Source organism: Vanellus vanellus (assembly GCF_965231255.1).
Source record: "Vanellus vanellus genome assembly, chromosome: 20".
NCBI lineage: Eukaryota > Metazoa > Chordata > Aves > Charadriiformes > Charadriidae > Vanellus > Vanellus vanellus.
The window spans coordinates 7,966,254-7,976,697 of record NC_138925.1 but is presented as its reverse complement, the minus strand read 5'-3'; the positions used below and the strand labels follow the sequence as shown (position 1 = coordinate 7,976,697).

The window sequence follows — 10,444 nt, the reverse complement described above, 5'->3', positions numbered from 1 at the left end:
TCCCCAAAGATTCATCTAATTCAGTATGTTCTCTATAAAGGGGTTAATATCAGCTGATTGAGAAAAAGGTGCAAGAAATTTTGCAACTGAGAACTATGGAGCAACCTGCTTACAGGAGAGGTTTTCTTTAGATCTAAACCAAGCTTCAGGAGAAAAACTTCTATTTTTGCTTTAGCTGACCTAGTCCTAGCATACGTGGAAGCCTCAGGTTTGAGAAGTTTCACTATTTTGTGAAATTGAGAGTCACATTTCCCATCTATTTCAGTTATTTTAATTTGCTTTGGCTATGCTCGCTACTTCAAAATGGACTAATGAAAAAACACAAATATTTGGGATTGTTAATTATGTATATCAGATCATCAGGTATGAGCAGATATTTTCAGCTAAATTTTCAGTTTACAAACAATATTTTTGTAACATCTGGAAACAGATAAACTCATGCATTGAGTCCACTTATTTCTGGTGATTTGCACACTCTTGCACTGAATACTACAATCTAGGACAGTTTCTGTCTGTATCTGTGTGCACATACAAAAAAAATGAAGATTAAAAAATCAAAAAGAAATGTGAAAAATAAAGATAATGCATATATGGTAGCTTCCAGCACAGGACTATATGAAGACATCAGAATTAAACACTGTGTTGCACACAGTAATGTGTGTTTCTTCTGAAAGATTTTAAAATGCAGCAAAACTGATTTGTGCAGTGAGATTTATAAAACAAAACAAAAAAACCACACCCACCCCACCTGAAACATCTCTCCACCCTGTAAACAACCATTTCCAATCTTCATAATCCCTCTTTGAACCAGCAGTATAACTATATATCAATCAAATTTTTCACTGAAGAATAAGATATAATTAAGTTACTGGATCAGAAACAGGAACTAGTGCAACAGTTGTATTTTTACAAAAGAATAGGTGTGGTGAAAAATTAGTTATGTGTATATGTGGTTATGCTCAGCATGTATAAACACATTTGGCTGGTCCAGTCTCCTTACCCAAATTCCATGGATTTAAAGAGAGGGCAGAGCACAGACCTGTGGACAGAAATTCCCTTTAGCTCTCATAAAACAGAGAACACATAAAAATTAGAATGCAAAAAAAAAAAAAAAAAAATTAGAGATTCCTAGGAAAGGATAAGATCTGAATGAGTACTTTATTTAAAAAAAAAAACAAAACACATTTAGGTACTATAATTGTCCCACTACTAAAAGCATGTGAGATAATTATAAGGAAGAAAAGCAGTAAGTATTTGTATGACAAGGCATGTGCAATGGGAAAAATGCATGCATTACATACAGTTAATTTACACAACAAATCTTCTAGCCCAATAACAAAATATCCATGCCACTACTCTCTCAAAGAGACAAAATGTTATTTACTATTTGTTACAAACCTCAGAATATTATTTTTGTTAGTTACACAAATTTCTTCTGCGTGATCCAGTGTTAGCTGAAAATTTCCAGTCTTTTAAGACTTACAAATTTTCATTAGCAAAAAAAAGTTTTTTTCTTTTTCTTTTTTTAATCCTTTATGTAACGCACTTTTTTTTCTCCCCTGATGTAGTAAGTGGTCATTCTTTTACACATAAATTGTGGTGTATCCCCAAAAGGGCTTTTTAATCTCTGCTATGCATAAGAGCAATCTTTAACTAAAAAAAAAAAAAATTAAAAAAAATTATCCAACTTGCCTATTACAAATCTCCCTGAGATTTTTTGACTTAAATATTGCAGTAATGTGTGTAACTGCTTTTGAAATCTCTAGAAAACTTTGCAAATATCTAATAAACTTGTAGTGTTTCTTAAGCGCTTACGTTTAATCAGTATTTTGCAGGTAGGAATGCTAGGTGAATCTCTAGCCCCCAGTCCAAAGAACATCCCCGACCTGCATACATGTGGTTCCACAGATTTTAATGGGGTAATTCCTGTCCACAATGCACATGCATGCACATTTCTTTCAGGGGTGGAACAGAAATTGTTTCCTCACAGTTACTGAACAGAAGATAAGCAATTTGGGACTATAATTCAAGAACCCTTTATTCTAATTTCAGTAAATTTCTTATTTTGTGATTTGTGAATCCCAGCGTGAAGAATTCAAGCTTTAGCACAGCATATATGTTATTTAAAAACAAACATTTGATTATTACAAAACAAAGGCTTAACCACACCAAGATCTAATAGCTGCAGACAACCTGAATAATAGCCAACCCACTTTCCTACAGTTTAATTAGCAAACCTATTCTTTCTCTTACTAATTACAGGTAACCACACCGACCTTCCCAGAAAGCAAGTAACAGTTTGTTTTAAATTCCGGACAAGCAAGCAACTACTAGGGGAAGGGTATGCAGAAAAAGTATTGGTCTCTAACTTTTTTGGTTTTTAATTTATTACAACATACTCTTTCTGGAGATGTTTTTAATTCAAAATTTTCTATAATGCTGTGCATTTTTTTTTATTTTTTATTGTAAACCTACTTGGGTAGTAAGGTAATCTCACCTCTTAACCCCCCCCCACCCCCCCAGATTTAGACCTGTTGATGCAATGCAATACTGTATGCATACTTACTTTCCATTTTTAAGTAATAACATTTTAGTATGTGTGCGCTGGTGTGAAATGATTCCATCTTGGTAACATCTGTCCTGCCTGGCCTATGTGAGGCCCAGTCTGTAAAACAGAAATTGCATTTTTTTTAATTCCCCCCCCTTTTTTTTTTTTTTAAATTGCTTTTTTCAGCAACGCCTTCCAGAGCGGATATGGATGCTCATCCCGTGAGAGGAATATGAAAAGGTGGCTCTGGAAACTTTGGCCACCCAAGTACCCTTACAAGCGGCGTTAGAGAAAATAGGTTGTAAGCCTACTGAATCGTCACTCGTCGATTTCCTGAGGTAAAAATGGTAACGCAAAAGCTTTTACTGCTTGTGAGTGGAGTTTTAAGACCTCCGGCCCTCACCTTACCCGGGTATTTAAGACCTCGGGCCCTCACCCTTACTCCTCGCGCTCGGCAGCCCCGAGTTCTTATGTTCAACACCACTGAAGGGTTATCTGCTCCTCCGGCTCTCTCTGGGAGATTCTCTACTTAAATAACGCCGTTTGTGGGTTTGGTGTGGTGGGGTTTTTTTTGGTTTTTTTTTGGTTTTTTTTTTCCCCTCTTTCCTTTGTTCACGCCAGGCTTTTAAAGACGTGTTTGCGGCCTGGGCGCGGCGGGGCAAAAAGCGAAACATCACCATCCCCCCCCCCCCCCCGTCTCCTCACCGCCTTCCTTTCCTTCACCGCCCGCGGCCTTTGTTCGCGTTCGGGGAGGAAGCGCTGGGCAGCGGGGCTGAGCCCGCCGCCATGGGCGGGAGGCGGCAGACGGCCGGCCCGCGCCTTCCCTCCTCCCCCCCCCCCGTTTCCCGCCAGACGGGCTGACTGGAAGGGCGTTGCCCGCCCGTGAGCGCGCACAGCACAGCACAGCACAGCCCGGCCGCGGCCCTGCTGGCGGCTCCCTCGTCGAGGCAGCGAGGCCTCCGGCGCGGCGGGGCCTGCCTTTGCCGGCGGCGGGGCGGTGCCGGCGGCGGGGCGGGGCTGGGAGCTGAGCCGGGGTTTCCCGGCCGGGCAGCACGGGCGGGGTGGGGTGGAAGGGAGGGAGAGCGGGGGGGAAGAGAGGAAGGTTAACCGCGCCCAGGCTCTCGCTTCCCGATGGCTGCGGGGAGCTGAGCGGGCACCCGGCGTGCGAGGAGGAGTCGAGACCCAGCGACACCCCCCTCCCCCGCGGCTCCCTCCCTCCTTCCCACTCCGCTTCCCCCGACCGGCGCTGCTGCCTCCCCGGGACCAGCCGGGCACAGCGCGGGCGGCTCCCCTTCCTTCTCCTCCTCCTCCTCCTCCTCCGCCTCATCCTCCGCCCCCCTTCCCCTCCCCAGGCCGGCGGGACGCGGGCAGGAGCCGCGGGCGACCGACGTACCGGCCCGGTTAATGAGCAGCGGCCGGAAGGGCAGGTAACCGTCTGAGGGGAGAGAAGGGGGCGGGCGGGGAACGGGGGTGGTGGTGGGGGTGGTGGTGGTGTCGGTACAAAAGCCTCGCCGCCTTCCCGGCTCGCAGAGCCCCCGGCCCCACCCTGAGGCCATCTTCCCGCCGGCGGCGGCCCCGTCTCCCCCCTCCCTCCCCCCCCCCCCATCCCCGGTTCCCTCTTCCTCTGCGCGGCTGCGCCCGTCCCCCGCTCCCCTCCCCCGCTCTTCCTCCCCGCTGCCGCACTTCTCCTTTCCCTCCGGCCTCCCCTTCCGCCGCTCCCGCCGTTCTCCCGTCGCCTGGGCACCGGGTTGGGCCTTCCCCCCCCTCCCTTCTCCTCCTCCGCGCCCACCCGTTCTTCAGGAGAGAAGGGCGGCTCATGGTTTGTCCACCTCTTCGCATGGCGGGGTGGGAAACGGCCCCCCTCCCCCGCGCTTCCCCACCTCCTCGGTGCTCCAGCTTCCCCTAAAAAAGAAGTGTGTTTGTAGCTGGAGGAGGAGGAGAAAAAGGTGGGGGTGGGACTGATTCCCTCTTGAAGGCTTTAAGGCGAAAAGGGAGGAGACCTTGGATCTTGCGGGGTTCCATTTTTAATTATAATTACGCCGTAGTGGTCTCTGTTAGACGGTTTGGGGTGTTTTCTTGTACGCGTTAAGATACAGAAGGCGAGTTCCCCCAGCGATCCAGCCAGCAGAGGGAATATTTGGAGAGAGATTCAAGGAAAAAAAAAAAAAAAAAGCTATGCTGTGTCTGCTGTAATGGTGGAAAACTGATTAAGAGGAGACGGGGGTGAGACAAACAGGGTAAGCCTGCTTCCAGCAGCCCCCAGTCCGGCGAAGGGCTCGCAGATGGGGTTGGTGCTGTGTCTGCTGGGGGAGGGAGGGGCAGGGAAGGTATTGTTCTCCTTAAAATCAGAACCGAGGATGGATTTGGGCAGCATATCTGTTGTTCCCCCTTGTATTACGGTGCTGCATGTTTTTGTGTGCCCGTAGCAGCAATAATGAAGATCATGGAGGGTGTTTGCTACAATAGAAAAATGGAGTTTTCTCCTCGGAAATGTTGTTAAAAATATTTTTTCAATTCCCAGCTTATTATTGAAAGGACTTCAGTATTTTTTATCTTTTTTTTTTTTTTTTTTTATCTGTAGAAGGGATATTTAAGGTGTAGGATTTTTAATTCTTCAGCTTTTTAGGAAATGAAGAGATGTAAAGTCTTGTATGTAAATATGAAAGAGATGAGACGTTTTATTAAAAAAAAATAATAAATCTTGTCTAGAAGAAAATCAGAATGATATAGAGGTTGTTGTAAGATGTCAATTTATCATTCCTGAAGATGAACTGAAATTTTAACGAATGTGATATTTCATTATTCTCCAACACGGTCATGGTTGGGAGTCGTTATTTTAAATAAGCATCTTTTCTAGGATGCCGACTGCCACGTTATTATGTATTGTCTCCACAGTAGAAAATAGGAGGAAAGGGCTGTAAATGCGAGGCTTAAGTGATTATTGAAACAGTTTTTGAGAATAGTTGGCTCAACTTGGAGAGGTGATTTAAGACTGCAAATTTAAACGTTTTGCTGCTGTAAAACATCCACACCTAATCATGAGAGATTTATCCCATATTTTAAGCTGATCTCCTAAACACAAGGATGTGAATCAAGACAAAATGCTGTCGATGTGTATGTGAAATACATGTGAGAAAACGAAGATGATATATCAAGATCTAAATTTGTTCTAAATGTAATAGATCGGAGTTTATTTTTTTCCCTTGTGTGCTTTAGGAGAGGAGAAGGAGAAGGGGTGATAATAGTGTAGTTGTTTTGGTGACTGCAGATTAGCCAGGGTGTGTGTTTGATTTTCTTTTTGCTGTGAATGAATGGATCTTTCTGTGCCTGGGCCCAATAGCTGCAACAAGATGGCGTTTGCAGCAAGGCAGCTCTCATTTTTCAACTCCTCCTCACCACAGCTTTGCCAAACTAGATCTTATTTCGTAATTGTGTTTTAGATTTACGTTCTTGTTCTCTTTGCTTTCTTTTTATTTTGGTGTCAGAGTAAGAGGAGCATTTGGAAGATTGTTGCATGAAATCCGTGTTGTTTTTTTTTTTCTTCATTTTTGTGAGCTTCTCCAGATAGGAACTAGGTGGGAGGAGTAAATAGTTCTATTGAAATGTTCACATAGGCTCTTACTGGATAAAGGGGTGACATGATTTTCTTTTATACCTTGCAGTGCCTGCTTAATACCATCGAAATGTTCTTGGTTTTTATTAAGCCTGTTGCTGTAAAACAGTCTTTTAAACCTAGAGCACAGGTATACAAAGACTCTGCTGGGGCTGTGTACTGTTGCTGGCTCTCTGCTAGACAGGTAATGCTCAGACCCTGTGCAGACAGTTATCTTTCTGTGATACAAAAGAGTCTCCCATCAGCTTCGGAATGCTACAGATTTGTGGAGGCTTTTAAAACTACTTTTGACCCAGAATTATTGTCATACTCTAGGTAACCGTTCTTTCTATGGGAAAGAATAAGAAAGGGTTTGGGGATATTAAAACACTTCTGTGTCTGAAGTATTGTACTTTAAACTGACATTACAAATGTCTAAAGCCTTTTATGTGTAGTTTTTAGTATCTTTTAAGTAAAATGGACTTCCAGTTTGTAACTTTTACGATATGTCGCTATAGTGCCAAGCTTCTTAACTTTGGTAGCTTAAATAAAATAGGTTGGTTAATATTCAATATACTGAACTCAGGCTTAAAATAATATACTACCCAGGAAGTTAAATAAGAAATGCTTGTTATGTCTCCTGTATTCAAAAGACCTCCAAACCTTTGGTAATATCAACCTTTTTGGTGCTGTTTATCTATGACTTAATATATAATCAGTTGTTTGTTAGTTTACTGTAATAGCCCAGCTGTAGTTCATACAGAAGGAAGCTAGGAAGCAGAAGAGCTAATTTGCAGTTGAGGCTTGTATTGGGTTTTTGGGGTGGGGTTTTTATGGTGGGTTTTTTTTTGTTGTTTGTGTGTGTGTGTGGGGGGGGGGGTCGGTGTTTTCTTTTTTTTTTTTTTAAGCAAAAAACTGCCCCTGAAAGTAGCTGAATGCATTTTACTCCTGTAGTATATCAAGAACACTTTTAAATCAAGAATACTTGTCCAGTAACCTGTTAGTTCCATTTGGTGGTATTTTTAATGTGCTGATAGACTTGAAACTAGTTGTGCAGGTTTTTTGTTACCAGTACTTTAGCCTTTCACTGCAGGATCAGAAAGCAGTAGGGTGAAGTGGGATTCTGTATTGGGGAAGATAAATTGTATTTATCCTTGTCCAGTCCTTGCAGCTTCTAGGTCAGTACGTAGCAAACACCCTACCATGAAATCTTCGACATGTAAAGTTAGAATTCCACAGTAAATCCTAGCAGAACAGTCTTTAAATCACTTCCATACCTCATGGAAATCTGAAAATGTTGTATTTAGACTTAATGAGAATTCCTCTTATGTAAGCAACCAATAAAGTTTTGTATAATTAGGAAGTGTGTAGAATTTTGTGTAGCATAATATCATCCAAGAATAAACACTCTACACCTATTAAAATTTTTTAAAACTAGAACAATTAAACTAATACACTTAGAATAAAAAAAAAATCCTTCAATTAATACAATTAATTTCAGGATCCTTTAATTATAGTAGAAATATATATCTTTTGTGTTTGTAGGATGTCTTTTCCTGAAATTAAGCAAGATGTTGGTTGGGGCAGAGTGTAATAACTTCCTGGTGCTTTGGAGGGAGGCTTCAATTTGGTCATGTGCAAAACAACTATAACTGTTTCTTCTTAAATAGTTACTTAGTTATGATTTCCCAATCAGTGTGAAACAAGATGCCAATTCATATGAAACTTGTGTTGCTTTTGCAGATTCTTGTGATGCCTGTTGCTGTAGTTAGGAATGTTAAGGAAGTGTTACATTTCGTTAGTTTTGTAGTTATTGCAATAAAAAAAAATGGAGTTACTTGCTTTCAGTGAAACCAGCAGTAGATTTGTCTTCTGTATGTCAGGCTCAGCTCATGTTTTAGTCAGTGAATTGGATTAAATTCTTACTGTCCATGGATTTTGGCTCTCAGCATTAGTGGATTGGTAATTGATATTCTCAATTTTAATATCCAGTTTTAGCCATATGGCATACCGTATTGTTTCAAGAATTGCATTTAGCGCTAGTTTGTTACCAGCAAGTTGAAATGAGAAATCATGCATTCAGGCGGTTGAATTATGCATAGGTGAGTCGTCTTTGGAGTCTCTAATGCCTATGTTCATGCCAGTATTTTGGGGGGGTATATTTATATATATATATATATATTTATTTATTTATTTTTACAGTATTTTACTGGCTATGTTGGGAAAAAATCTATAACCTTGAAAGCAACTAGCTTGTGTTAATGAAATGTTTCTTAAGCATGTGATTGAAGATAAAGTGGAAATTTTTTTAAGGGAGTCTCTTGATTGCTCAAAGTGCACACTCAAAATGAAAAGAATACATATTCCATTCAAAATGTTTTTTTTTCTACCCACTGATAATGTTGGAACTAGTATTAGCCAAGGTCGTGATAAAAAACAAAAATACCTCCAAGCCCCTATGTTTCTATTTAACATAGTATCTCAATTTATTATTTCTTCACAGGGTGTCTAGTGTGCTGGGGATTTTGTGTGCATGGATTTGTTTTTCACCAAACAGAAATGTATGCAGAATCCATAGATACTTGAGCCAACTGGTAGTTCAGCAGAACGTTAAGAGGTTTTTAAAAGCTTTGAGCTGGCTATGAACAGTACCTTTACTTTAGATGCCAAAATAATCAATGTAAATTACCGTGGAAGACTTCCTAGTACAAAAATATGGACACTCCAAAATAGGTTTTGAAGCAGAATACTGCATTTTTATTAAAGCACTAGAAGATTTCTAAGTAGAGAGAAAGGAGGTGGTTAGCCTTTGAATAAAAACGCACATTTACTAGTACTTTTAGGAACATAAAGATCAGATGCTCTTGGCCTTTTTTTTAACAGGTTATCTTCTAAAATGTGTTCTTGACAATTAATATCTTGTAAGACTACATTAATTTGTATTAAATGCTTGTGTACATTGCATTTATTAGAGTGGTATAGAAGGTGTTATGATTGTTAGTCTCTTGAAATACAATGAAATATTTCTGCTTGTCTGGAAGATTGCAGTTGGAACCTTGGGTGTACTAGGTACAGGCGATAACGTTTGCCTTGCCCAGTATATTCTTAGACAGCCAGGAGTCTTCTTTCTTGAACCCAGCTAAAGAATAATGGCGTGACAGTATTCATGCATGCAGTCTGGAAACAGCTAAGAGATGATGTTGCTTGCTATGTATATCTTATGCTCAGTATTACTGGGGATGCTGTAATTAGATGCCTACGTGATAATTTGTGTGTGTAAGCCAAAAACCCCTTTTTTGGGGGGGACATCATGGAAGTGTAATTTGTAGGGAGTCTTGGAAATCATAACTTTAAATTCAGTCCAGGATTTTCAGTACTGGCCCAAGCACTCAGTTGTTTGGTTCTCAAAATTTTTAAAGTCGCAGAAAATAAGGATCCCCCACAAAATGTTAGACATTGAACTAAAATGTCAAGTGCCTGGTCATTGAGGGAACAGGGGGGAATGACATGACACAGAAATAAGTGCTTGAGAAAGCAGTTATGAAGCAAATACTTCAGTTGTTTAGAGGTTGCCAGATTTAAGTCTTGTTGAAATCCAGTACAAATAACTATAGCAGGTTTAAAATAGGAATGCTTTAGCAGATGTTGCAGGTGTTCAGAAGACCTGGCTTTGGATTAATGAATAGGTTACCCTCTGTCAGCTATCCCGTGGCAATTATCCATGCCTGCACTCTTCAGATAAATTCAAGGTTATTCAAATAAGCATAGCCCTCTTTCATGGGCGACCAAATAATTCCCAATATCTCAAACGCAATGTAGGCTGAAAGGATGCATATAGATGACTCCTGTGGGTCAGCTAGTGTTGGAACAGTGCTCGTGAGTCTGAGCCCTGTTGGGCTTGTGGGCAAGCAAAATCTATAGATAATATCAAGATCTCTTAGATTTCTTGCTGGCTTGAATACATGGGTAGATTTGTTTAAAATTATTTTTTTGAAGTGTATTTGGCTTAAGAATTGTTGAAAATAAGGTATTTTTGTCACTTGTCAGAGACTTATGAAGAGAAGATCTATAGGGGTTTTTTTATTATTATTTGGTGGGACTGAAGGGTTAAAATTAGTTCTTTTCTGTGCTGTGTCTGTTTTGGAGTCCTAATAATGGATAAGTGAAAATGAGGCTGAAGACTTGAAGGTGATCTGAGAGAGCTTAAAGGAGGACAAGATATAAGGTAGTTCTGTAATTTGACAGTGGTAAAGACAGCCTAAATCTTCAAATTATTGTCATAGATAGTATTTAGAACTCGATGA

The 10,444-nt window shown here is 41.0% G+C and overlaps 1 protein-coding gene and 1 long non-coding RNA gene across 5 annotated transcripts in view; one reads left to right on the top strand and one right to left on the bottom strand.

Moving 5' to 3' along the window:
* Positions 1-896: 896 nt before the first annotated feature.
* Positions 897-4,444, bottom strand: LOC309680182. The gene is made up of 3 exons (XR_014269887.1): positions 4,338-4,444; positions 2,567-2,665; positions 897-1,039 (listed from the first exon to the last, which is right to left on the bottom strand). It is a non-coding gene; the product is annotated as an uncharacterized lncRNA (long non-coding RNA).
* Positions 3,384-10,444, top strand: part of GNB1 (G protein subunit beta 1) — a 46,529-nt gene continuing 39,468 nt past the window's right edge. For 3 of the 4 annotated variants that reach the window (XM_082493708.1, XM_082493710.1, XM_082493707.1), the window contains exon 1: positions 3,384-3,975. The gene's annotated coding sequence lies outside the window, so the exon portion shown is untranslated. Of the gene's footprint in view, positions 3,976-4,700; positions 4,786-10,444 lie in introns of those variants that run through there. The other variant, XM_082493709.1, reaches the window with a different exon arrangement.